At 51.5% G+C, this 23,409-nt stretch overlaps 1 protein-coding gene and 1 long non-coding RNA gene across 2 annotated transcripts in view; one reads left to right on the top strand and one right to left on the bottom strand.

Annotated features, from left to right (window-relative positions):
• Positions 1-1,717: 1,717 nt before the first annotated feature.
• The window catches only part of LOC139603901 (zinc finger protein 154-like), a 488,962-nt gene continuing 467,270 nt past the window's right edge, over positions 1,718-23,409 (bottom strand). Inside the window, exon 2 of the transcript XR_011683842.1 lies at positions 1,718-2,181. The gene's annotated coding sequence lies outside the window, so the exon portion shown is untranslated. The remainder of the gene's footprint in view (positions 2,182-23,409) is intronic.
• LOC139603922 (uncharacterized) lies at positions 7,099-14,443 on the top strand. The gene is made up of 2 exons (XR_011683851.1): positions 7,099-7,376; positions 12,302-14,443. It is a non-coding gene; the product is annotated as an uncharacterized lncRNA (long non-coding RNA).

Raw genomic sequence — 23,409 nt, 5'->3', positions numbered from 1 at the left:
AAATTGCAATAAAATTATAAACAAAGAAATAATAATTGAAGTTAAATAAATTATAATAACAATAAAATATAAAAATCTCAACTCTTCTTTACAATGATTCAACTCCAACAATGATTCAATTCAAACCAACAATAACTATTACTATAATATTACCAATGCATATAAATAAACAAATTATATATCAAGAAATACCTTTTGAAAATTTTAACTCGATGACTAATGTACTTTAGATAAAATTATCTAAAGAAACTACCATGCAATCTAACACCTCTTAGTTAAACAATTCATATTACAAATATACTAAACACAAAACCAAACACCAGTACAATTTCTCAGACATTTCAACCAAACAATTAAACTTTAATAACATCCTTAAGTACTCTTGAAAAATTAAAATTATTTTTAAAACATTAATTGTGTGCAGGTGGTTTTATTTTGATATTGGTTTTTGGATTGTTTGTGTTAGATGATTTAAAAAATGGGAATTTTATAGGAATTGAATCAGCTGAGAAGGTGGCACTCTGCAAACAGAACTGACTGAAAATGAACGGGACAGAAATCAGTAACTCAGAAAGTTTTATTTGCTATCAAATACATCGCACACACCCAGCCCCACACAATCCCCATCCCACTGCTCCAAATTGAGATCCCACTTCTCCCAATCTCCTTCCAACTCCATCTCAACTTGACAGCTGTGGAATGGAGTGAGTTTGGCCTGGGATTGAGTTTTTGAGGAAGGAACAAGCAATCTGAGGTGGAATTGAGCCCTTTGGGGTTAAAATTCAGTTATTTTCAGTGGAATTTGAGTGGTTTTGAGGTGACTGTTCCATCCCAATGGACTTTTGGAGGACAGAGAGATGGAGAAGAGAAAAAAATTCAGGCCAAACCAAAAGAGAAGCAGCCAGGTGTGTTCCCAACATGGATCACAGGGAATGTGAGTGACCAGGGCTGTGCCCAAAGTGCCTCCTCCAGTGGGGGATGGAGCTGCAGCAGCGCACGAAGCTCTTCCCGCACTCGGGGCACTCGCAGGGCTTCCCTTACCGGTGCCTCCGTTGGTGTTGGGTCAAGGTAGAGCTCTGTGAGAAGCTCTTCCCACACTGGGGACACTCGTAGGGCCTCTCCCCAGTGTGGATGCGCCGGTGGGTGACGAGGTGGGAGTTGCGCTGGAATCCCTTCCCACAGTCGGGGCATTGGAAGGGCCTCTCCTCTGTGTGAATCCGATAGTGCCGGAGGAGCCTGGAGCTGGTCTGAAACCTCTTCCTGCATTTATCACACTCGTAGGGCCTCTCCCCTGTGTGGATGCGCCGATGGGTGACGAGGGTGGAGTTACGCTTGAATCCCTTCCCCACAGTCGGGGCATTGGAAGGGCCTCTCCTCTGTGTGACTCTGATAGTGCAGGAGAAGATGGGACCTGGTCTGAAACCTCTTCCCACACTTGGAGCACTCATAGGGCCTCTCCCCAGTGTGGGTCCTCTGGTGGCTGATCAGGCTGGAGCTCCGGCTGAAGCTCTTCCCACACTCCCCACACTCGTAGGGCCTCTCCCCTGTGTGGGTCCTCTGGTGCCTGATCAGGTGGGAGCTCTGGCTGAAGCTCTTCCCACACTCCCCACACTCGTAGGGCCGTTCCCCAGTGTGGGTCCTCTGGTGCACGATCAGCTCGGAGTTCCACCTGAAGCTCTTGCCACACTCCTTGCACGTGTGGGGCTTCTCCCCATCATGGAGCTGCTCATGGAGCACCAGCTCCGAGCTCTGCCTCCATCTCCGGCCGCCTTCCCGGCCCAGGCTGCCTCTTTCCCCCTCACATCCCCGCCATCTGCGTTTGCAGCCCCTCCTCGTGCGGCATCTCCGGGCCTTTTCCTCCCCGTTGGCTTCCTGCACCGTGGAGCCGCTCAAAACGGCCTCTGCCACCAGGTTCTGCCACGGGCATTTGTCCTCCCTGCTCTCCATGCTCAGCTCCTGCTCTGGGCGAGGAAGGACAAGGACAGCATGGGATTTGCCTCCGTGCCACAGGCAAGGGCAACGAGATCCCCCCAGGGCTGTGCTGCAGCCGGGGGCCGTGCTGGGCTGGGAGATGGAGCAGCACAGAGGGGAAAGGGGCACTGACTTCCTCCTCACCTGCCTCAGTGTCCCAGAGCATCTTCCTCTTCCTCACAGCCTCACAGGGGTTGGCAATGGGAAATCCTGGTTTGGAGAAAACAAGGGATGAGCACCTGGAGTTTGAAATTCCCCCCACCCAAGTCCATCTCTACAAGTCACCGGCCATGTGGGCTCCAGAAAACCCTCCCAAACACCAAGATTCAGCCCTGAAAAAGCCTTCCAGGAGTTCCCCATCCCTGGTCCCTCCCCTCTGGTGTTCGGGGGTTCCCCCCTGTCCCAGCTGCTGGGGTCACCCTTGCATTGGGGGTCCCCCTTCTCCTTATTGCCCGCCCTGCCCAGGCTGCTGGCAGTGCCAGCAATGCCAAAAGCTCCCCCCTCTTGGCTCACCCCATTTCGGGATGCCGGGGCTGTTTGGGCTCCCAGGCTCCCTTCTCCCCTCATTCTCTGCTCTGGGCTGCAGCGGCTCCAAGGAGTCCCCCCTGCCCCTCTCCAGGCTCTTGAGGCTCCCGCCAATGGCGGCGCTCCCCCCTCTCTGGCCTCCCCACTTTGGCCTCCTGGGGGACACAGGGCTCTGCTCCTCCAGGCTGCCTCTGCCCGCAGCCGCCACCGCCACCCCCCGATGTCCCCCCGAGGGGCCTTTTCCGCTCAGCCTTGGACTTCTTCATTCTCCAAACATCCCCCCAAAAACCCAAACCAGGGACCCCCCTGGGATATCTGGGCCGGGCTCCCCCTCCCCGCTCACCTGCGCCATGGGGGGGGGGCGATGATCCCACAGGTGGGGGCTGCGAATTCAGGCAGGGCACGAGACCGCGTGGCTCCCGCAGCTCAGCCTTGATCCGCCCTGGTCCCTCCTCTTCCTCTTCCTCCCGCTCCTCCTCTGTCCTATCTCCACCTCCCTCTCCTCCTCCCCCCTAACCCCGCCTCCTTCACTGCTCTTTCTCCTCCCGCTCCTCCTCTTCCATCCCCCCTCCTCCTCCTCCCCTGTCTTATCCCCACCACCATCTCCTCTTCCATCCCGCCCCTTCCATTCCTTCTCCTCCTCCTCCCCCCTAACCCCGCCTCCTCCTCCCCCTCCATCCCTGCCCTTCCCTGCCTCCTCCTCCTCCCCCAGCAGCAGCCACACCCTCGGTGCCCCGTTCCCGCAGCCCTCGCAGCCCGCGGCAGCAGCGGCCATGGAGCCGGGCCAGGTCGGCATGGGCAGCGCGGGGCTCTCGGCTGCTCCCAGCCGCTGCGGGCGGGGGGAACCCGGCCCGGGCCAAAGGAGAGGCAAACTGGGCAAACTGGGGGCAGATCACAAAGCTAAGGTACAGCAGAAAATGGAGCTGAAAGAGTTAGTTTAATATTAACTCCAAACGAGGAAAAACTGGAAATTCCAAAGTTTAGGGAAGCCGAGAAAAAAGAATTAAACAAGATAGGAAATGAACAAGATAAATCAGGGAAATAGAAACTTCTACATGGAAGACAATTACTTAATAAAATGTGCTTGCTAGGAAAATATTAGAAGACGTGCATCAGAAACCCCACTGGTGTACTCAAGCTTTGTGTGATCATTTTTTGAGGAATTTTGGGTGCACTGGGATTTTTGGTGTAGCAAAGCAAGTCACTGAAAGATGCTTAATTTGCCAAAGGATAAATAAAAAGGTGATGAGAAAAACAACATTAGGAGGTCATGAGTTAGCTCGTCGACCATTTCAAAATATCCAAGCAGAAGTTGAGATTTGTTAGGTTCTGGATTTCTTTGGAAAAAAAAACATTTAATCTAGAAGAAAGAGAATATGCCATATGTTAGACAGGAGATTTTAGGAGAATAAAAATCTTTGAAGTATCAGAAACACCCGAGGAAAGAACCAAGAAAATATAAAGGGGAAATGAAAGGGAGGGGAACAAGAGGAAAAGTCAGAAAGAGAGTGGGATCCTCTGCAGCTCTTGCCCCCTCCGTTGGCGGCCGAGGCGCCTGTCCCGGGTCCCGGCTCGCTGCCCGCCTCAGCTCCGCCTGCCCCGGTTTCCATCCCAGGTGCGGGCTCACTGCCCAGGGCAGCTCCACCTGCCCCGGCGCTGGTGGTGAATTTGTGTGCCCTGGCCCCACTGCCCGGCCCGCGGCCGCTCTGCCGGCCATGCTGGGGAAGATGGGGGTTGCTCTGTCCTGCCGCGTGGGCCGAGGTCACCGCGCCGACCGCACCGAGGGCGGGTCCCAGCCATCCCATCCCCGGCTGCCCTGCCCGTGCCAGCTGCGCTGGGCAGCGCCGCTGCTGCTGCCGGGGTCTCCCACCTGCCTTTTCTCTGCCGGGAGCTGCCGGATCAGCCGCCAGAAGCCATGTGGGGGCTGCCCACGCTCCGGCTCGGCCTCCACGGGAAGATCCCCCTCTGGCGATTCCGGCAGCACACCCTGCCCACACTCCGACCGAGCCTCGGCGGGATATCCTCCCCTGACCCCTCCTGCTCTGAGTTACGTCCCCTTGGTAACCACAGCTCCTGCTGTTCAGGGAAAATCCCTCTCTCTACAGGAAGCACCTTATCGAAACACTAGGAGCTCAGTTAAAAGGCAGCCCTCTCCAAATTCTTTCTCAAAACAGGGGAGAAAGGCTACAGAAGGTAAAAAAGTGAAAGAGTTAGATGAAGGGATTGCTCTATTGCCGTTCAGAGAGGTTCCCATGGCAGGGATGCGCTGCCCCGCCCCGCGGGTGCCACCGGCGCCCCTGCCGGCCGTGCCCGGAACTGCACCCAAGGGGAAAGTGCCGCAGCCGAAAGGCCGGGACCGGCTCCGGGCTCTGTTTGTTGTCACTGCCGGAGCTGTTTATACACACTACTATTATTATATTATACACACTAGTAAAGAACCGTTATTCCTAATCCCATATCTTTGCCTGAGAGCCCCTTGATTTCACTATCCTAAAAATTAAGAGGGAGGGGGTTTGCATTCTCCATTCCAAGAGAGGCTTTTTCTGCCTTCCCAAGCAGACGCCTGTCTTGTAAAGCAAGACAAGCACCCACAGGCACTGAGGGGGGCTGCAGGAGGGGCAGAAGAAGGCCCTGCAGCACTTGGGCACAAAGGCCCAGCAGGTGAATGCAAGAAGGGAGCAGCAAAAGGCCAAGCTGAAGGCAAAGGCCAGGGCAGAGCTCCTACAGCCCCTGAGGGATCAGCCCCAGGGCCCAAGGGGGCCCCAGCACCCAGGGCACGGCTCGGCCACAAGCACCCGGCAGAGGCATTGCCCTCCTCGGCAGGGCACAGCCCACCCAAACAGCCCCTGGCAAGGAATCAGGGCTCCAGCTGCAGGGCACAAGGACACTGCAAGCACAGACAGCAGCACCCTCAGGACCAGCAAGTCCAGCCCGTGATGGACATGGATTGGCAGGGCTGTCACAGCTCCCATCACACCAGGGCCCCTCCACACTGGAGCCCTTGAGAACATTCAGGTGGGTCTGCATTGAGAGGAGGCATTTTCTGATGGACACAGGGGCCTCTCAATCTGCTCTGAATCTTAGACCTAAAGGGGAAAATAGTAAAGGAATATTTTAATTTTTAAGGGAATGAGAGGGAAAGATGAGCAGGTATGATTTGTTCAACCACTATTAGAAGCTGTGGGGGATAGGTTTGAAATAAATGAATTTCTTTTTCTTCCTCCTGTGATTGTAGTTAACTAGGAAGGACTTTGAGAGCTGGATTTTAATACTGTAAAAAGGGATACAGAGGCTAGTTCTGTTGTACCTCTGTGTCAAAAGTCTGACAAGGCCTATGCTGAAGTGAACCCAGAAGTGTGGGCAGCCCCAGGGAAATACAGAAAATTAGATATGGAGCCTCTACAAATTAAAGCAACCAGGACAAGCACTACCCTGTTCCAAGAGAGGGAAGGAAGGGCTCACAGCCTGGTATTGAGTCCCTGTTAAAGGCAGGGCTTTTGGAGCCAAGGGTGTCTCCCTACAACACTCCTATCTTGCCAGTCAACAAACTGGATGGATGGACACAAGGGGGAAACACAGAATTTTCAAGTGTTAAAATTAAGATTAACTGAGGCGAGTGTCCTGGGCCTTCCAGACAGGGAAAAAGAATTTGAATTATAGGTGGACGTTAAACAGGGTCTTGCCAAAGGAATTCTTGTGCTAAAATGTTTAACCCAGTGGCCAGAGAGCAGCCTCATTGTCTGCAGAATTGTGCAGCCACAGCTTCCGTGGGAGCAGAGGCCTGAAAACTGATGACAACAGAAGGATCTCCTAGAGTTCAAGTCTGGCATCAAGTTAAAGCTTTGACAACCAAAAGAGCCTCTCAATGGATGAGCAGGGCTCGGTGATTACAGTATGAAACTTGTTCAATGGCACAGGAGGATTCAGAACTGAGGACAGGGCAAGGGTTTAACCCAGCCTCCTGTTTGAACAGCCTGGAGAGGGGCTGGCAAGGAACCCAGGACTGCACTCAAGGGACAGAGCTCCCGAGCCAGGCTGGGAGAGATTGATGGGACATTCCCTGGCCTGAGGGAGACAATGTGTTTGTGGATGGCTCTGCAAGGGCAGCAGAAGGGAAAAGAGCTACAAGACAGGCTGTTATTAAGGAAGGGGAATCAGACAAAGCGCAGGTCACCGGCCCATGCTCAGCTGGGGAAGGGGCAGGGGCAGATAAACAGTCTGCAAGGCAGGATATTTGCTTGCTTAAGCTTGATAGGGCACAGTTTGCAAGGCAGGACATTTGCTTGCTTAAGCTTGATAGGGCACATATTGCGTTAATCATAAGATTTTGGTAATTTTCTACGGAGAAGTCACCAAATAAAGACACAGGGTGAAGAAGACGCAGCTGAGGAAGACTCCGCAGCCTTTATCACCGACCACCAGGAGACAGAAGGATGACCCCCTAGCAACAACCAGCGCAGGCGCAGAGAACTCCGAGATAACATGGACTCCTGAAGGATAGAGAGGATAAAAGGACTGAATCAGAAACTAGTTGGTGCGGCAGTTGGTGGAGCGGAGACTCCCCTGTCGCCCAGCGCTGAGCCTTTGCTTAGGTAATATAACTGCTTCAATAATTAATAAATTCTTTGATTGGAAATTACTCGTTTTGAGTCAATTTTATAACAATTTGGTGCCGTGACTCGGATGAGAGTTTGGATCGGGTAAGATCTACCCAGAGTGGGGGGCGCCTCATCCAGTGCTTTCCGGGTGGCCCCTCTGGGAGAACCTCCACCACTCTCACCGACGACCCTAAAATATATACTAGTAAGCAAACGGGACAAATTATACCGGTGACCCCCTTAATAATCTGTGCACGGAGTCCGGACGAAGACGCAGGACGCGTAAGTATAAAAGGGAATCCGTTCGGGCGGGGTTGGGATCCCGGAGTGTGGCGGTGGACAAGTGTGAATGAGAGGAGGGCCGGCAGCCGGACTCTCCAAGTGAGTGCGGACCCTTGAGTAGTGCGGCTCCCGCAGACCCGCGAAGGGCTCGGGCCACGAAAAAGGGGAAGTGAAAGGAATTTGAGAGGGAAAGAAGGCACTCCGGACGAATGGGGCAGGGGAAAAGCAAGACCCCAACCCAAGTCAAACTCCCCCCCATTCCAAGGGACAGCCCCCTAGGATTCATGCTTAGTAATTGGAAGCATTACCCGGGGACCGAGACTAAGGATAGGGCCAGAATGATACATTATTGCATGGAAGTATGGGGTGGGAAAGAGATTTCCAAAAAAGTTTTTTGGCCTGTGTTTGGATCATCTGAAGACTGGGTTTGACAGGACTTGAACCTATGGGTAAATTCTAAAGAGCCCTTCTCTCAAGAGGAGAGTGATTATGCCAAAATATGGGTAGCAAGACCCGAAGTGTATGTTTTCCAATTAAGAGAAGGGAAAGGGGATCCGGACAAAAAGGGGAAGAGGGACAATGATTTGGGCGACTTAATTATAGCACCGCCCCCATATGTCCCACCGCCAGCACCCAATGCCCCACCACCTCCACAACCACCTGCACCGAACAATGATGAAGAGGGTAACCAAGGGGAGGTTAACCAAACCGGTTACCAAGGCCCGATTACAAGGAGCCGCAGTAGGGTTGAGACGGGGCTATTCCCTCTACGGGAGATGCCCATGGGTGGACCACAGGCGGGTATAGGATTTATTACTGTCCCCTTGAGTTCGGCAGATGTACGAGACTTTAAGAAGGACATGGGACATTTATTAGAGGACCCTTTTGGGGTAGCCGAGAGGGTCGACCAGTTCTTAGGACCAAACATCTATACCTGGGAAGAAATGCAGTCCATTTTGGGCATTCTGTTCTCTACTGAAGAACGGAATATGATAAGAAGGGAAGGAATGCGTATTTGGGACACGCAGCATGTCCAAGGCCCAGCTGCGGACGCTAAATGGCCCCTACAGAACCCCCATTGGGACCATCAAAATGCGGCACATAGAACACATATGCAGGATTTAAGGACCATAATTATTCAGGGGATTAGGGACTCAGTCCCGAGGGGGCAAAATATAGATCGGGCATTCAACGATAGGCAAAAGAAGGACGAGTCGCCTACGGAATGGCTCAAGAGATTACGGTGGAACTTACGATTGTACTCCGGAATGGACCCCGATAGCCAAACTTCACAGTCAATGCTGAAAGTCCATTTCGTTTTAAAATCGTGGGATGACATAAAGAAGAAAATCCAGAAGTTAGAGGACTGGCAGGACAGGGGGCTGGATGAACTGCTTAGGGAGGCACAGAAAGTATATGTCCGTAGGGACGACGAAAGAGACCGCAGACAAGTAAGGTTGATGGTCGCAGCAACAGGTGGGGGGAGGTACCAAAGAGAAGGGCGAAAGGGAGGTTCGAGTGAACAAAAAGAGAAAAGTATAGGGGAGTCAGAAGGGGTGAAGGTGTGTTTTTATTGTGGAAAAAAAAGGCATTTTAAGCGAGAATGTAGAGTCCGAATCAGAGACGAGAAGCAGTTCCAAATGGACTAGGGGGGTCAGGGGCTCTATTTGGTGGGGACCCGGAAAAATCATAAAGAGCCCTTGATAAAACTTAAAGTGGGTCCCCACAACCAAGAAATGGAATTCTTGGTAGATACGGGGGCAGAAAGATCCACGGTACAGAACCTACCAAAAGGATGTACCATCTCTAAAGAAACTGCCACTGTCATAGGGGCAAAAGGGGAACCTTTTGAAGTACAAATCATAAAAAATGTGACTATAGAATCAGGATCCAAAATAGGGATGGGAAATCTATTATTGGTACCCGAGTCAGATTATAATCTGCTCGGGCGAGACATGATTATAGAATTAGGGATTAGTATAGGTGTAGATAATAAGGAATTAAAAATTAAATTATGCCCTTTAAGGGTAGAAGATGAAAAGCAAATTAACCCCGAAGTCTGGTACACGCCTGAGAGCGTGGGACAGCTAAAAATCACTCCATTTTCGGTAACTATCAAAAATCCGGATGTCCCCGTCCGAATTAAGCAATACCCATTATCCCCAGAAGGGAGACGAGGATTAAAACCAGAAATAGAAAGGTTGTTGAATAATGGATTGTTAGAACCCTGTATGTCTCCGTTCAATACTCCCATCCTACCAGTTAAAAAGCCAAACGGCACCTATCGATTGGTGCATGATTTAAGGGAAATAAACAAGCGAATTGTAGCCCGGTTCCCGGTGGTGGCAAATCCTTATACCCTCTTGACTAAACTGGGGCCTGAGAATTTATGGTACAGTGTTATAGATCTCAAAGATGCCTTTTGGGCATGCCCTTTGGCTAAAGAAAGCCGGGATTATTTTGCATTTGAATGGGAAGACCCGATACGGGGAAGGAGACAACAATTAAGATGGACGGTACTCCCTCAAGGATTCACTGAGTCCCCTAATCTCTTCGGGCAGGCTTTAGAGCAAATTTTACAGGATTACCAAGTGGGGCCAGGGGTTACATTAATCCAATACGTAGATGATCTACTCCTGGCGGGGCAGCAGGAAGAGAATGTACGGAAAGAAAGTATTAAGTTATTGAACTTTTTAGGCTTAAAGGGATTGAAAGTCTCCAAGGCAAAACTACAATTTGTCGAAGAAGAAGTAAAATACCTAGGCCATTATCTAAAGAAAGGAGAGAAGAGAATAGACCCCGAACGAATACAGGCGATTTTAGCATTACCAATTCCAAGAAATAAGAGACAAATCAGGCAAATACTTGGACTAACTGGTTATTGTCGACAATGGATTGAAAACTACAGTAGTAAGGCGACTTTCTTGTATCAGAAACTTACTCAAGAGGGACTCCTAAAATGGGATCAGGAGGACACCGAAAGGCTGCAAGAGCTTAAAGAGAGCCTAATCCATGCCCCGGTATTAAGTTTACCTAATACTAATAGACCCTTCTTTTTGTTCATAAACGTAGACAAGGGGGTCGCATATGGGGTCCTTACTCAAGAATGGGCAGAGAAAAGGAAACCGGTGGCTTATCTATCAAAGATCTTGGACCCAGTAAGCAGAGGATGGCCTACGTGCTTACAAGCAATTGTAGGATGTGCTCTTTTGGTAGAAGAAGCCCGGAAAATTACATTTAATAGCAGCCTGAAAGTGCTGTCCCCCCATAACATACAGGGAGTCTTACAGCAAAAGGCTGAAAAATGGATCTCAGACGCAAGGCTTCTAAAATATGAAGGAATACTAATTGAGGCTCCAAATTTAACTCTAGAAACTACTAATATCCAAAATCCAGCTTCCTTCTTATATGGAGGACCAGAAGAAGCACTAACACATGATTGTATAGTGACTATAGAAGAACAGACAAAAATCAGACCAGATTTGGAAGAAGAAGAATTGGAAAAAGGAGAAAGACTGTTTGTGGATGGATCCTCCAGAGTAGTTGAGGGAAGGAGAAAATCAGGATATGCTATCATAAGGGGACCCAACCTGGAAGTGATAGAATCGGGACCCCTTAGTGGATCCTGGTCCGCCCAAGCATGTGAACTATATGCTGTACTACGAGCCCTGGAATGGTTAACAGGAAAAGATGGGACTATTTTTACAGACTCGAAATATAGCTATGGGGTAGTCCATACATTTGGCAAAATATGGGAAGAAAGAGGACTAATAAATTCACAAGGGAAAGATTTAGTTCACCGTAAATTAATATTAGACGTGCTCAGTGCCCTACGAAAACCCCGAAAAATAGCTATAGTTCACCTGAAAGGTCACCAGAAAGGACTGGATTTGAGAAGTAGGGGAAATAATGCAGCTGACCAGGAGGCTAAACGGGCTGCCCTGAGACTCCTCACTTTGCAGGAAAACATAGAACACTCCCAAACACCAGAACCTGACCCCGACATCAAGTTTAATAAAGAGGAAGAGAATAAAATACAAAAACTAGGAGCTAAAAGGGATGCACAAGGAGCATGGAAATTAGCAGATGGCAGAGAAATAATACCTAGAGCATTGGCACATAGATTACTGACTAAGATACATCAAAAAACACATTGGGGATCACAGGGACTGGTAGATTATTTTGCTGCAAAGTATGTGAGTGTGGGAATCTGGGACATTGCCAAACAAGTAACCAGAGGATGCCTAATTTGCTTACAAGTAAATAGAAAAAATTTGAGAAAATTACCGGAGGGAGGCCGACCGCTAGCGAAAAGGCCTTTCTCCCACATTCAGATAGATTTCACCGAGCTCCCCAAAGTAGGGAGAACCAAATATTTATTGGTCTTGGTGGACCACCTAACACATTTTGTGGAAGCCTTCCCAACCGTAAGAGAAACAGCCAAAGTAGTTACGAAAATATTGATGGAAGAGATAATCCCGAGATACGGGGTCCCAGAAGTCATTGACTCAGATAGAGGGCCACATTTTATTTCCCAAGTTACCCAAAACTTAGCAACAGCTCTGGGCATACGGTGGGAACAACATGCCCCCTGGCATCCCCAGAGCTCTGGACGAGTTGAACGAATGAATGGGGAAATAAAAAAGCAATTGACCAAACTGGTAGCAGAAACCAATTTGACCTGGGTTAAATGTATTCCTCTAGCGTTGCTAAATATAAGAACAAGACCTAGAGCTGATTTAGGGGTATCGCCCTTTGAAATGATGTATGGGATGCCGTATAACCTAGAAAATCCTAACGAACATCCTGTCATTAATGACACATGTACGCAAAAATATTTGGTGAAATTGACAAAGTACAGAAAGGCATTATGGGAAAAAGGTATGTTAGCACAACGGCCTCCTTTAGATTTTATCTTACACCAGGTACAGCCAGGAGATTGGGTGCTCGTGAAAAGCTGGAAAGAAAACCCCTTGACTCCAAGGTGGGAAGGACCGTTCCAAGTACTCCTCACCACAGAAGCAGCCATACGAACCGCTGAAAAAGGATGGACTCATGCTAGTCGCATAAAAGGACCGGTAAAACCCCCTCACAGCTGGGAGGTTTGCAGTCTCCCGGGAGAAACCAAATTAAAGCTGAAACGAACTGATAAATGATTTGGATAATAATCTGGGTTGGAGATAACCATTATCTCCAAACCCACCTAATAGGGAATCAGGAGGCTCTTGGATATTGCAAACTCTTAGAGGACGAGTTGAGAAAGCCCTACTTTAAGTCCCCGAGATTAGAACATAAAGGGCACACATGGGAGGGGGAAAAAGCACAAAACAAAGATATTAGGTTAAAGTGTAACTGGTTAGATTGTGACTGTCACCCCCTTGTATGCTTTTCCTGTAAATTGTGTCACGAACCTTGGTGGTCTCATTGTCGGAGTGGTAGAACACCTAGGGGAATTTGTACGCCGTGCTATGAGAAAGAGAGGAGACTAACTTCTATCATTCTTAGTAGCAGAGTTGCTATGGGGGAGGTAAAGCTTGGATCTGACGAGTGGTGGGAAACCTTTTCCAAAGGGGTAAATCCTGATCGGTTCTGCTACCACCCTAACGAACCAATCCCCTTTCTCCTGGACATCCTGGAAGTGGTGTGTCGGAAGAAAGCCCCCAATTTGCGGCGTGACCTCTCATTAATAAAAGCTGATAACTGGGCCACCAGTGCTAAAAAGTGGAAACGGGAGGTTTATCCGGCTCCTGAAGAATACCCCTGCTGCCGAGAAGATGGCAAACCCCGAGGCTCGCAGCAACCGAGTCGTCGGGCGAGGCAGAGAGGTAATAACCAGTGGAGTCCGTCGGAAGCCCCGACCCCCATATGGGATGTCCAGGAAATGTTGGTCGTCCTGCCCCAGGATTGGTAACCCACCACTGGGGAAACCAAAGGTAAAATTCAACCTGAGCTCCGACAATGACAGCCCCAAATTACAAGCCTTAATTCTTTTCTGGTGCATCATAACAAGTTCAGGGGCAGAAGGGTATTCACATCAACCCTTCAAATGGTCACTGATTAGATGGGAAGACCAGTATGTTATCCAGACCAAAATCACGTCTGGCGCACCCAGCTTTTTATGTACTTTGTGTGATTTAATACCTGTAAATCCATGTTTAAATCAGTTTGGATATTATTTTTGTCCAAGCTCAAACCCGGGAAAAGGGTATTGTAACTATCCAGGACACTTTTACTGTGCTTATTGGGACTGTGTATCAGTAAGCTCCTTTGGGGGGAACAAGGACGGGTTTATTAGAACTGGATGGGGTCCATACGGGTGTACACAGCCCACTTCCACATATACCCAGAAAGAAGGAGGGTTAGATGGAACATGCAATATGATTTACATTAATGTGACAAAACCACATGACCAAGTCTGGTTATTAGGGAAAATGTGGGGAGCCCGATTATGGGAACCAGGGACAGACAGAGGGGGGCACTTTATAATCCAAAAGACAACCGTGCCACACGACCCCGAACCAATTGGACCAAACCAGGCGATAGCTGGAGAACTAACGCTAGGAGAAAATAATGGGAATGAATCAGAAACAGCCCCAACCACTAGTCTTCCAGAAATGTATAAGCAAAACTTTACTGATTCGACCCGAGGACCTGAAAACCCGGGAGAAGGGGACTTGTGGAAAATATTACAGGCCACTTTCCTAGTCCTGAATGAGACCCATCCAAATGTAACTGAGGAATGTTGGCTGTGTTACACCGTAAACCCCCCGTTCTATGAAGCCATAGGGGTAACAGCAAAAAGCAGACGAGTAAATGGGACCAACCCAGCTAGGTGCCTATGGAAAAAAGAAGGAGAAGAATCGAGAGGGATAACCTTGGCAAGGGTAACGGGGAGAGGAAGATGTATAGGACGAGTACCAGTGGAAAAACGACATCTATGTCAGGTTATGGGGAATTTGAGTGACCCTAAGAAACCTGCCAGCTGGATACTGCCAGCAGCAAATACTAAATGGGTCTGTAACACTCTCGGAGTCACCCCATGTATAAATATAGACCGATTTAATGAATCCAGTGACTTTTGTATTCAAGTATTGATAGTACCCAGAGTCCTTTACCACCCCGTAGAGTATGTTTATGAACAATATCAAAATATAGGACCCCACATAGTGAAACGGGAAATATTCACAACCTTCACTGTAGCAATGTTACTAGGAATAGCTGCAGCCGGGACAGGAACAGGAATAGCCTCACTCATACAGCAACACCGAGGATTCCAAGAACTAAGAGCCTCTGTAGATGAAGACCTCAGGAGGATCGAAACCTCCATCAAAGACCTCACAGAATCATTAGATTCCCTAGCAGAGGTAGCCTTACAAAATCGAAGGGGGTTAAATCTATTATTCCTGCAACAAGGAGGACTATGTGCTGCTTTAAGAGAAGAATGCTGCACATATGTAAACAAGAGCGGAATTATACGGGACTCAATGGCAAAACTAAGGGAGGGGCTAGAAAGAAGACAAAGAGAAAGGGAAAAACACCAAAGCTGGTATGAATCTTGGTTTAACTATTCTCCTTGGCTTACAACTTTATTATCAACGATAGCGGGTCCACTACTTCTCTTACTATTGGGACTCATGTTTGGCCCTTGTATTTTTAATAAATTGATTAGCATTGTAAAAGGCAGATTAGAAGCTGCTCACCTTATGCTCACATGAGCAAAATACGAAACCTTGAAGATGGATGATCCAGAAGAATCTCTGGAGCTCAGCAAAAGGGAATTAGAGCGTTTTGACGAACAAAATTGAGTATCAAAACAAAGGGGAGATTGAGATGAGGGACTACATTTTGTTCATCACGAAAAAGAGACCAGTGTGTTACAAGAGTTGTCTGCTGACTATTTCTGTACTACTTCATGAGATATGAGCCACAAGGATACCAGGGAAGGGGTTGCAGGAGCCCACACATAGTCCCACCCAGCAAATGGTACAAACAGATAACTCACAGAAATAACGACCAGGGAAAGGCTGGGGAAAGGGCAGGGGCAGATTAACACCCAGCAGGGAAACCTTTCCCGCTGACAAATGGTACAAGCAGATAACTCACAGAGATAACGACCAGGGAAAAGCTGGGGAAGGGGCAGGGGCAGATAAACAGTCTGCAAGGCAGGATATTTGCTTGCTTAAGCTTGATAGGGCACAGTTTGCAAGGCAGGACATTTGCTTGCTTAAGCTTGATAGGGCACATATTGCATTAATCATAAGATTTTGGTAATTTTCCACAGAGAAGTCACCAGATAAGGACATAGGGTGAAGAAGACGCGGCTGAGGAAGACTCCGCAGCCTTTATCACCGACCACCAGGAGACAGAAGGATGACCCCCTAGCAACAACCAGCGCAGGCGCAGAGAACTCCGAGATAACATGGACTCCTGAAGGATGGAGAGGATAAAAGGACTGAATCAGAAACTAGTTGGGGCGGCAGTAGTGGAGTGGAGACTCCCCTGTCGCCCAGCGCTGAGCCTTTGCTTACGTAGTATAACTGCTTCAATAATTAATAAATTCTTTGATTGGAAATTACTCGTTTTGAGTCAATTTTATAACAATGGGGTGTCCAGGGGGTCCCTGTGCCCAGGAAAGGGGGTGCACAGGCCCCGGTGTTGAGGAAGGTGGCGGGTGGGGGCTGTGGAAGGCAGGAGTGGGGGTCCAGGGGGTGCTGGGGTCAAGGAAAAGCGGGGGCTGGGGTGTCTGAGAGGGGGAGGGCCGGCAAAGGGGGTGCGGGGGGGCATTGGTGCTGCATGAGGGGGTGCAGGAGGGTCCCCGTGCTGGATAAGGGGGTGCAGGGGGGGTCCCTGTGCCTGAGAACGGAGGGTTTGGGAGGGTTCCAGTCTCAGATATGGGGGTGCACGGCGGTCCTGGTGCAGTGGAATGGGGGTTCAGGGGGTCCTGGTGCTGTATAAGGGGATGCAGTGGGGTCCCGGTGCCCAGGAATGGGGGTTCAGGGGTGCCGGTGCCAGATAATGGCCTGGCTGGGATCTGGTGCTGGGAAAAGGGGTGCAGGGGGTCCCAGGGCCAGATAACAGGATGCACTGGGGTTCCGGTGCCCAGGAATGGGGTTCCGGGGGGTTCCATTCCCGAGTTCCGGGGTTCAAGGGGTCCTGGTGCCTGAAAATTGAGGTTCAGGGGGTCCCAGTGCCGGATAAGGGGATGTAGTGGATCCCGGTGCCCAGAACTTGGGGTTCAGGGCGGTTTCCCTGCCCGGGAATGGGGGCTCAGGGGGTTCCAGGCTGCAGATAAGGGGGTGCAGGGGTTATCGGGGCTGAGGAAGGGGGTACAGGGGGGGTCCCAGTGTCCCGAAATGAACGTTCAAGGGGGGTCTCTTGACCCCCTGGAACCCCAGGGGACCCTCCGGGATCCCCTGGAACCCCTTCCAGGAAGCGCCGGGAATGAAGAACTGGGGGGACGCCGAAATTTGGGAGATCTGGGGGTCCAAAAGCCGAGGAAAAGGGCGGGTCTGGGGTCTGGGAAGGACGAGGTGGCCGGGAATGGGCGTGCAGGGGGTCCCAGAGCACTGACGGGGGTGCGGGGGGATCCTAGGCCCGGATTAGGGGGGGCAGGGGGGTCCCAGTGCCCAAAAATTGGGGTTCAGGGGGTTCCCGTGCCAGGGAATGCGGGTTCGGGGGGAGTTTCCTTCCAGGAATTCGGGATTCAAGGGGGTCCCGGTGGCCGGGAATTGTGGTTCCGGGGGCGTCGGTGACCAGAAATGGGGATTCAGGGGGGTCCTGGGGCCACATGAGGGGGTACAGGGCGGTGCCAATGCTGGGCAAGGGGGTACAGGGGGGTCCCTGTGCCCAGAAATGGGCGCTCAAGGGGGTCCGCGTGCTCAGGAATGGGGGTTCAGGGGGTCCCGGTGCTGAAAAAGGGTGCTGAGGGGGTCACAGGACCGAAAATGGGGGTTCAGGGGAGTCCCGGTACCCGGGAATGGAAGTTTAGGGAGTTCCCGGGGCCCAGGAATTGCGGTTCAGGGGGGTCCCGGTGAACAGAAATGGGGGTTCAGGGGATCTCGGTGCCAGATGAGGGGGTACAGGGGGGTCCCGGTGCTGGGGAAGTGGAGTGAGGGGGGGTGGCATGACCCAAAATGGGGGTTCAGGAGGGTTCCCCTGCCCGGGAATGGAAGATCAAGGGGGTCCCGGTGCCCGGGAATTGCGGTTCAGGGGGGGTCCCGGTTTCGGGGGGTCCCACTCACCTTTGGTCGCGGCCCCCGGGTCCCCCAGGAGCCCCAGGAGCCGCCGGAGCACCCCCAGCCCCAGCGCTGGGGCCATCGCAGCCGTCCCCGATCGCGGCTGCAGAGACGCGAAAGCGAAAGTGCCCGAGGGAGCGCGGGGGGAGGGGGAAAGGGCGAATTCCAGGGAATTCACCTGGATCCCCTCCTGGCACCCCTCTGGATCCCTCGGCGATCCGTCTGGGACCCTCCAGGGCCGCGCCCTGCGGGACCCCCGGGCCGGGCTCTGCTGAACTCCCGGCCCTGCGCTCAAACTCTGCCCGGACCCCGCTGGGCTCGGCCCAAAGCCGGGCAAGCAGCGGGAGCAGCGGAGCCAATTTTTGCTGCGGGTGCGGGTCCCACCCCCGGCGGAGCAGGGCTGGGCGCTGGGACCCGATCCCTGATTCCCAATCTCCTTCTCTCTCGCTCTCTCTCTGCTGTTCTCTCCCTTTCCTTTGGGGGATCATAAATCCCAGAGCGGCCGCAGAGCCCCGTGCCCAGGCCGGGTTTCCCAGCAAAGGGAGGCTGGGGCTGAGGTGCCCCGGGCTGGCCGGGAATGGGGGCCCGGGGCTCCCTGGGCTCACGGAAATGGGGGATCCAGCGGCTGGGAGAGGAGGATACCCGGGAAAGGGGGTGCAGGGGGGTGTTGGTGCAGGATAAGGGGGTGCAGGGGTCCCAGTGCCCGGGAATGGGGTTGGGACGGGGGGGTGGGCAGCAGCTGCTGGAGAGAGACTGGGACAGACTGGAATGGACTGGGACAGACTGGGAAAAGAACCCACTGGGAGCAGAACTGAGGCAGCAGAGATCATACTGGGATATACTGGGACCACACTGAGGGCTACTGGGAACATGCAGGGGACAATTGAGATTGGACTGGGAGGGACTGGGAATGGTTTGGATCATCCTGGGACTGACTGGAATCATACTGGGAGTGATCAGATCTGTAGTAGGGGTGAAGAAGAGAAACTGGAATAATGCAGGGAGCAACTGGGATCATACTGGGAGCAGCTGCCCCATGCTGGGGTCATACTGGGATCATACTGGGACTGATGGGGTGACACTTGGAGTGACTGGCATAGTACTGGGAGTGTCTGGGAGTAACTGGGATCAAACTGGAGGTGACTGGACTTATACTGGCAGCAACTGGGACCACAGCGGGGGCAAATGGCATCGGGTAAGGTGTGACCGGGCTCATCCTGGAAGTGACTGGGGCCACACTGGGCTCTTCCTGAGAGGGACTGAGAGTGAAAGGAACCATACAGGGCATGACTGGGAGCCGCTGGGACCGTGTCGGGGGCAACTGGGATCCTACCGGGAGTGATTTGGACCATACTGGGAGTGACCGGGAGCCACCGGTGAGGCGGCGGCGGAGCTGGGAGGCGGCCGCAGCGCAGGTGGGAGCCGCGCTGGGTTGTGCGGGGGCTCGGGGCTCGCTGCGGGCCTCGGGGGCGGCAGGGGGCTCAGGCGGGTTCCTTGTGCCGTGTCCGGCCCGTGGTGCCGCTGCCGTGAGGGCGCTGCGGGAGCGGCTGCCCGCGGTCTCCTTGCGGCCGCTGCCTCGGCAGGAGCCGCTGCCGGAGCAGCGCTGGCTCGGCCCGGTTCCTGTGGCTGGCACAGGGGCGGCTGCCCCGTGCCCGGGGCTGTGCGGGGAAATTCACGTGGCCGGAGGTTTCTGTGCCCCGAGGAGACAGAGGAGTCCTGTACAAGTGACTTTATTGCTGAGCAGAGGGAGAGGCCGTGGCGCATTTGCCGTGCGCTCGCTGCCATTGTTGTAGTTCGCAGCCTCCTTTTTATCCTCATTTTCCCGGCTCATCTCCCTCTCCCTTTGCCCACTGGCTGAGGTACTTGGAAGGTTCAGACCTCCCGATCTGCCAACTGCACGTCCTCGTTAATGTGCACCCCCACTTTTGTAGAACAGCCGATATTCACGGCTCTGTTAAGTCTTTTTTGTTCTCGACGTTCAGGAATTTAGCGGGACTTTCTGTGAGCAGCAGTCCATGTTAATTAATAACATTTATTGAAGCTGGTGGTTTCGCCCGTTACTTCCTTATCTACAAGTCCCTGGCCCCTCGCTCAGCTGCTGAATGAGCTGCACTCTCAAGGTGTGGAGCATGGTAAAAAGGTGAGAGGTGCTGCAGCACATCAGAGCAGAAGCAGCATTCGTTTAACCCATGGTCTGCCAGGGAACCACAAAACCATGTCCCATTCCCATCCTTTCCACGTTTGGACTGGTACATGAGCTGCTTTTTTGTTTCCTTTGTTATCTGTTTCACCACTTTGGCTTTGTCATCTATTTGCCAAGACCAGTTTGAGTCATTTGATTTTCCACAAACTCCTCTTTTCTCTGCTAACAGATGATCTGATCCCATCCCATGGTGAAATGTTGTGTTCCTCATTTCAGTGGATTGCTCAGCAGGAAGGTCAGGAGCTGGAGCTGTCTGGTTGGTTATTCCAAGGACAGCTTGTAATCTAATGGTGCCATTGAAATGAGAAATGGGTTCTGTGGCTCCTGATATGAATTGGTTTGGGTTCCCAGGGGCTGGTCCATGGTGTTGTAGGATTTGTTCTGCTGGCCGTTCATCTTCTCCCCATCTTTGGCCGCTCTCTCCAGCCAGGGCTGCATCAATTGACCATTTGTCTCTAATTAAATCATCAAATACTTGGATTCTCAACTGATTTCCCGGAACTTGTGGTAGCAAGAACATCTCAGTGCTCTAATCCACCCTATATAACATAGACAGTGACAGCACACGTTGGAGTGGGCAGAGGGATGATTCCCCCCCATTTATTTATAGTGAAGTTTTCCCAACATTCTCCATTTGCTGTTTCCCTGTGCAGCCTCACCCGTTTCTGTTGCAGGGTCAGATATCCTCACCCCGGGCTCTGCCTTGAGCTGTGCAAATTCCATCAGTGCAAGCAGGCAGAGCTCGGGGTGAGGGGCAGGGGGAACCAGCCCAATTCCTGCCCCAGGCAAGAGACCCAGGTACATTGGCCAGGCTTTGCCCAGCAGGGTTCATTTGCATTCCTAAAGCTCCTCTCCTGGCTGACTAGAACCAAAGCTTCTCTTCCAGGGCTGCCATCTGGTGAGTCACATGTGGCCCCCCGGAATCTGCTTTTTTAAAAAAAAGTATTAACTATTTAAGAGTTAAAAGTATCACGGTTAAAGCTCTTCAATTTTGGAAAATGCAACATAAAGGCGAACATGGAAAAACCCTGACCAAAAATTGATTCTCACCCTTCTGTCCCAAACCTACCTGACAATATAAAGTAGGATTATTATAAAAAATGTTTCTCATGTTGTAATCTTATCACTGAAACTGTAGGGAAAACAAAAACTCTCCAAGAATCTCTTTCGTGTGAGAGAGTCAAGGCATTGCTTGGTTCTGGCCAGGATGTGCAACAGAAATACTTTCATCCACACATAGCCCGGCTGTGCAGGAAAAATCATTCCATGACATGTCAGTTTTACCCGATTTTTCCTAAACTTTACCTAGTCTGAACCAATCTAAATCCACTGCTTTAATGTTCATTGCTTCCAAGTCGTGTAAGTTTTTAGTGTTTGGTTTCCTATTAGACTCGGATTTCTTCCTCTCTGCTGTGAATTCGGTCCACACTCCTGGATTTCCTTCTCAGCCTTTTCCAGACCAGGTGTCTCCAGCTGTGCGGGGGCAGTGTCTGGGGTAGCTGTTGGTTGCTGTTTGCTGCGGGGCGTTGATGTTTTGTTGCTGGTCCTTATCTCTGTGGGTGTCTTTTGGGCTATTCCCAGTCTGTTCTGATGTTAAACTCGTCTCCATTGAGTGGTGGAGATGAGTTTAACATCCGAACAGACTGGGAACCCCTTAAATAAAACCTTTAAAATTTCTTTCCCAAAGGCAAACCTTTGAGTAGAGAAACCTTTCTGAGCAGAGAAATAAGATTTAAAAGAAGCAGGATGGGTACATTTTGCAGCAGTGCAGTCGCAGGCAGCCCAGAGTGTGGGTGTGAGTGAGCCCCAGGGTGGAATTGTGCCGCGGTGCTCCCCAGCAGCTGTGGCAGTGCAGGCCCAGCCAGCGCTGGAGCTGCAGCAGCGGCAGCGAGGCTTGGCCGCAGTGGCTGGAGGTGCCAGGGGAGGGTGGCCAGGATTCCCGAGGGTTTGAGCAGAGGATCTGTGGGCAGGCCCAGGGGCTTGGCCCGCTGTGGAGCCCTGGCTGCTGCTGCGTTGCCTTCAGGGCAGGCTCAGGGGCGGCTCCCATGGTCCTGCTGCAGGCGGGAAGTGCAAATCTCCGGGGCTTCAGAGCCCCTGAGGCCAGGCTGAGGGGTCCCCCCGTGCTCAGCTGTGCTGGCGGCTGTTTCTGGCCTCAGGGACACTTGGCGTGGGCCCCTTGGCCACCAGTGGTGCTGCTTTGCACTCCTTAGGCAGGAGCCGATGGCCTGGCTGGGTGTTGGCAACAGCAAAGTCCCAGGGCAGGCTCTGTGCCAGCCCAGCTTCCTGGGGGAGAGATTCCACAGGAGACAGGATCCTGGCTACAGCCTGCCTTACATTTACATCCCTTATTTCCACCCTGCACTAGGTGGAGAATTGCCCAGGTAAGGAATTCCAGACATGAATTCCAAGGGAGATAATTGAATATCTGCCTTCGGTCTGGCTCTTTTTCTTGCCAAGGCCAATGGCAAAAGCTGTACCCATGGCATCTTGGTTTCCATCTCCGGCTTCCAAAGGTGTTTCTTTATTTCCCCATTCATTCTTTCTACCCAACCCGAGCTCTGGGCTTGCCAGGGGTTATGGAGGTCCCATTGTATTCCTAAAGCTGCCATAACCCCCTGAAGGGTCTTTCCTGTAAAATGAGTTCCCCATCTGAATCTATTGCTTCCACAATCCATTATCTTTGAATTATTTGTTTTAGCAATAGGTTAATAAGTGATCCAGTGATTGCTGAAGCAGTCAGAATTGCTTTTGCCCCCCTGTTAGGTGCCATGGTGTCAGCAGAAGATTTTGAAGCCTTCCTGCTCAGGGCATTTCAGTGCCAGGCTCTTACAAGCACCCACAGCTCCGCGGGTTGAGCTGAGCATGGGCCGGTGACCTGCGCTTTGTCTGATTCCCCTTCCTTAATAACAGCCTGTCTTGTAGCTCTTTTCTCTTCTGCTGCCCTTGCAGAGCCATCCACAAACACATTGTCTCCCTCAGGCCAGGGAATGTCCCATCAATCTCTCCCAGCCTGGCTCGGGAGCTCTGTCCCTTGAGTGCAGTCCTGGGTTCCTTGCCAGCCCCTCTCCAGGCTGTTCAAACAGGAGGCTGGGTTAAACCCTTGCCCTGTCCTCAGTTCTGAATCCTCCCGTGCCATTGAACAAGTTTCATACTGTAATCACCGAGCCCTGCTCATCCATTTAGAGGCTCTTTTGGTTGTCAAAGCTTTAACTTGATGCCAGACTTGAACTCTAGGAGATCCTCCTGTTGTCATCAGTTTTCAGGCCTCTGCTCCCACGGAAGCTGTGGCTGCACAATTCTGCAGACAATGAGGCTGCTCTCTGGGCACTGGGTTAAACATTTTAGCACAAGAATTCCTTTGGCAAGACCCTGTTTAACGTCCACCTATAATTCAAATTCTTTTTCCCTGTCTGGAAGGCCCAGGCCACTCGCCTCAGTTAATCTTAATTTTAACACTTGAAAATTCTGTGTTTCCTCCTTGTGTCCATCCATCCAGTTTGTTGACTGGCAAGATAGGAGTGTTGTAGGGAGACATCCTTGGCTCCAAAAGCCCTGCCTTTAACAGGGACTCAATACCAGGCTGTGAGCCCTTCCT

This window comes from Agelaius tricolor, unplaced genomic scaffold (genome assembly GCF_023055355.1).
Source record: "Agelaius tricolor isolate 1412-34295 unplaced genomic scaffold, bAgeTri1.0.p SCAF_42, whole genome shotgun sequence".
NCBI classification, from domain to species: domain Eukaryota; kingdom Metazoa; phylum Chordata; class Aves; order Passeriformes; family Icteridae; genus Agelaius; species Agelaius tricolor.
This window is presented reverse-complemented; position numbering and strand designations above follow the sequence as displayed.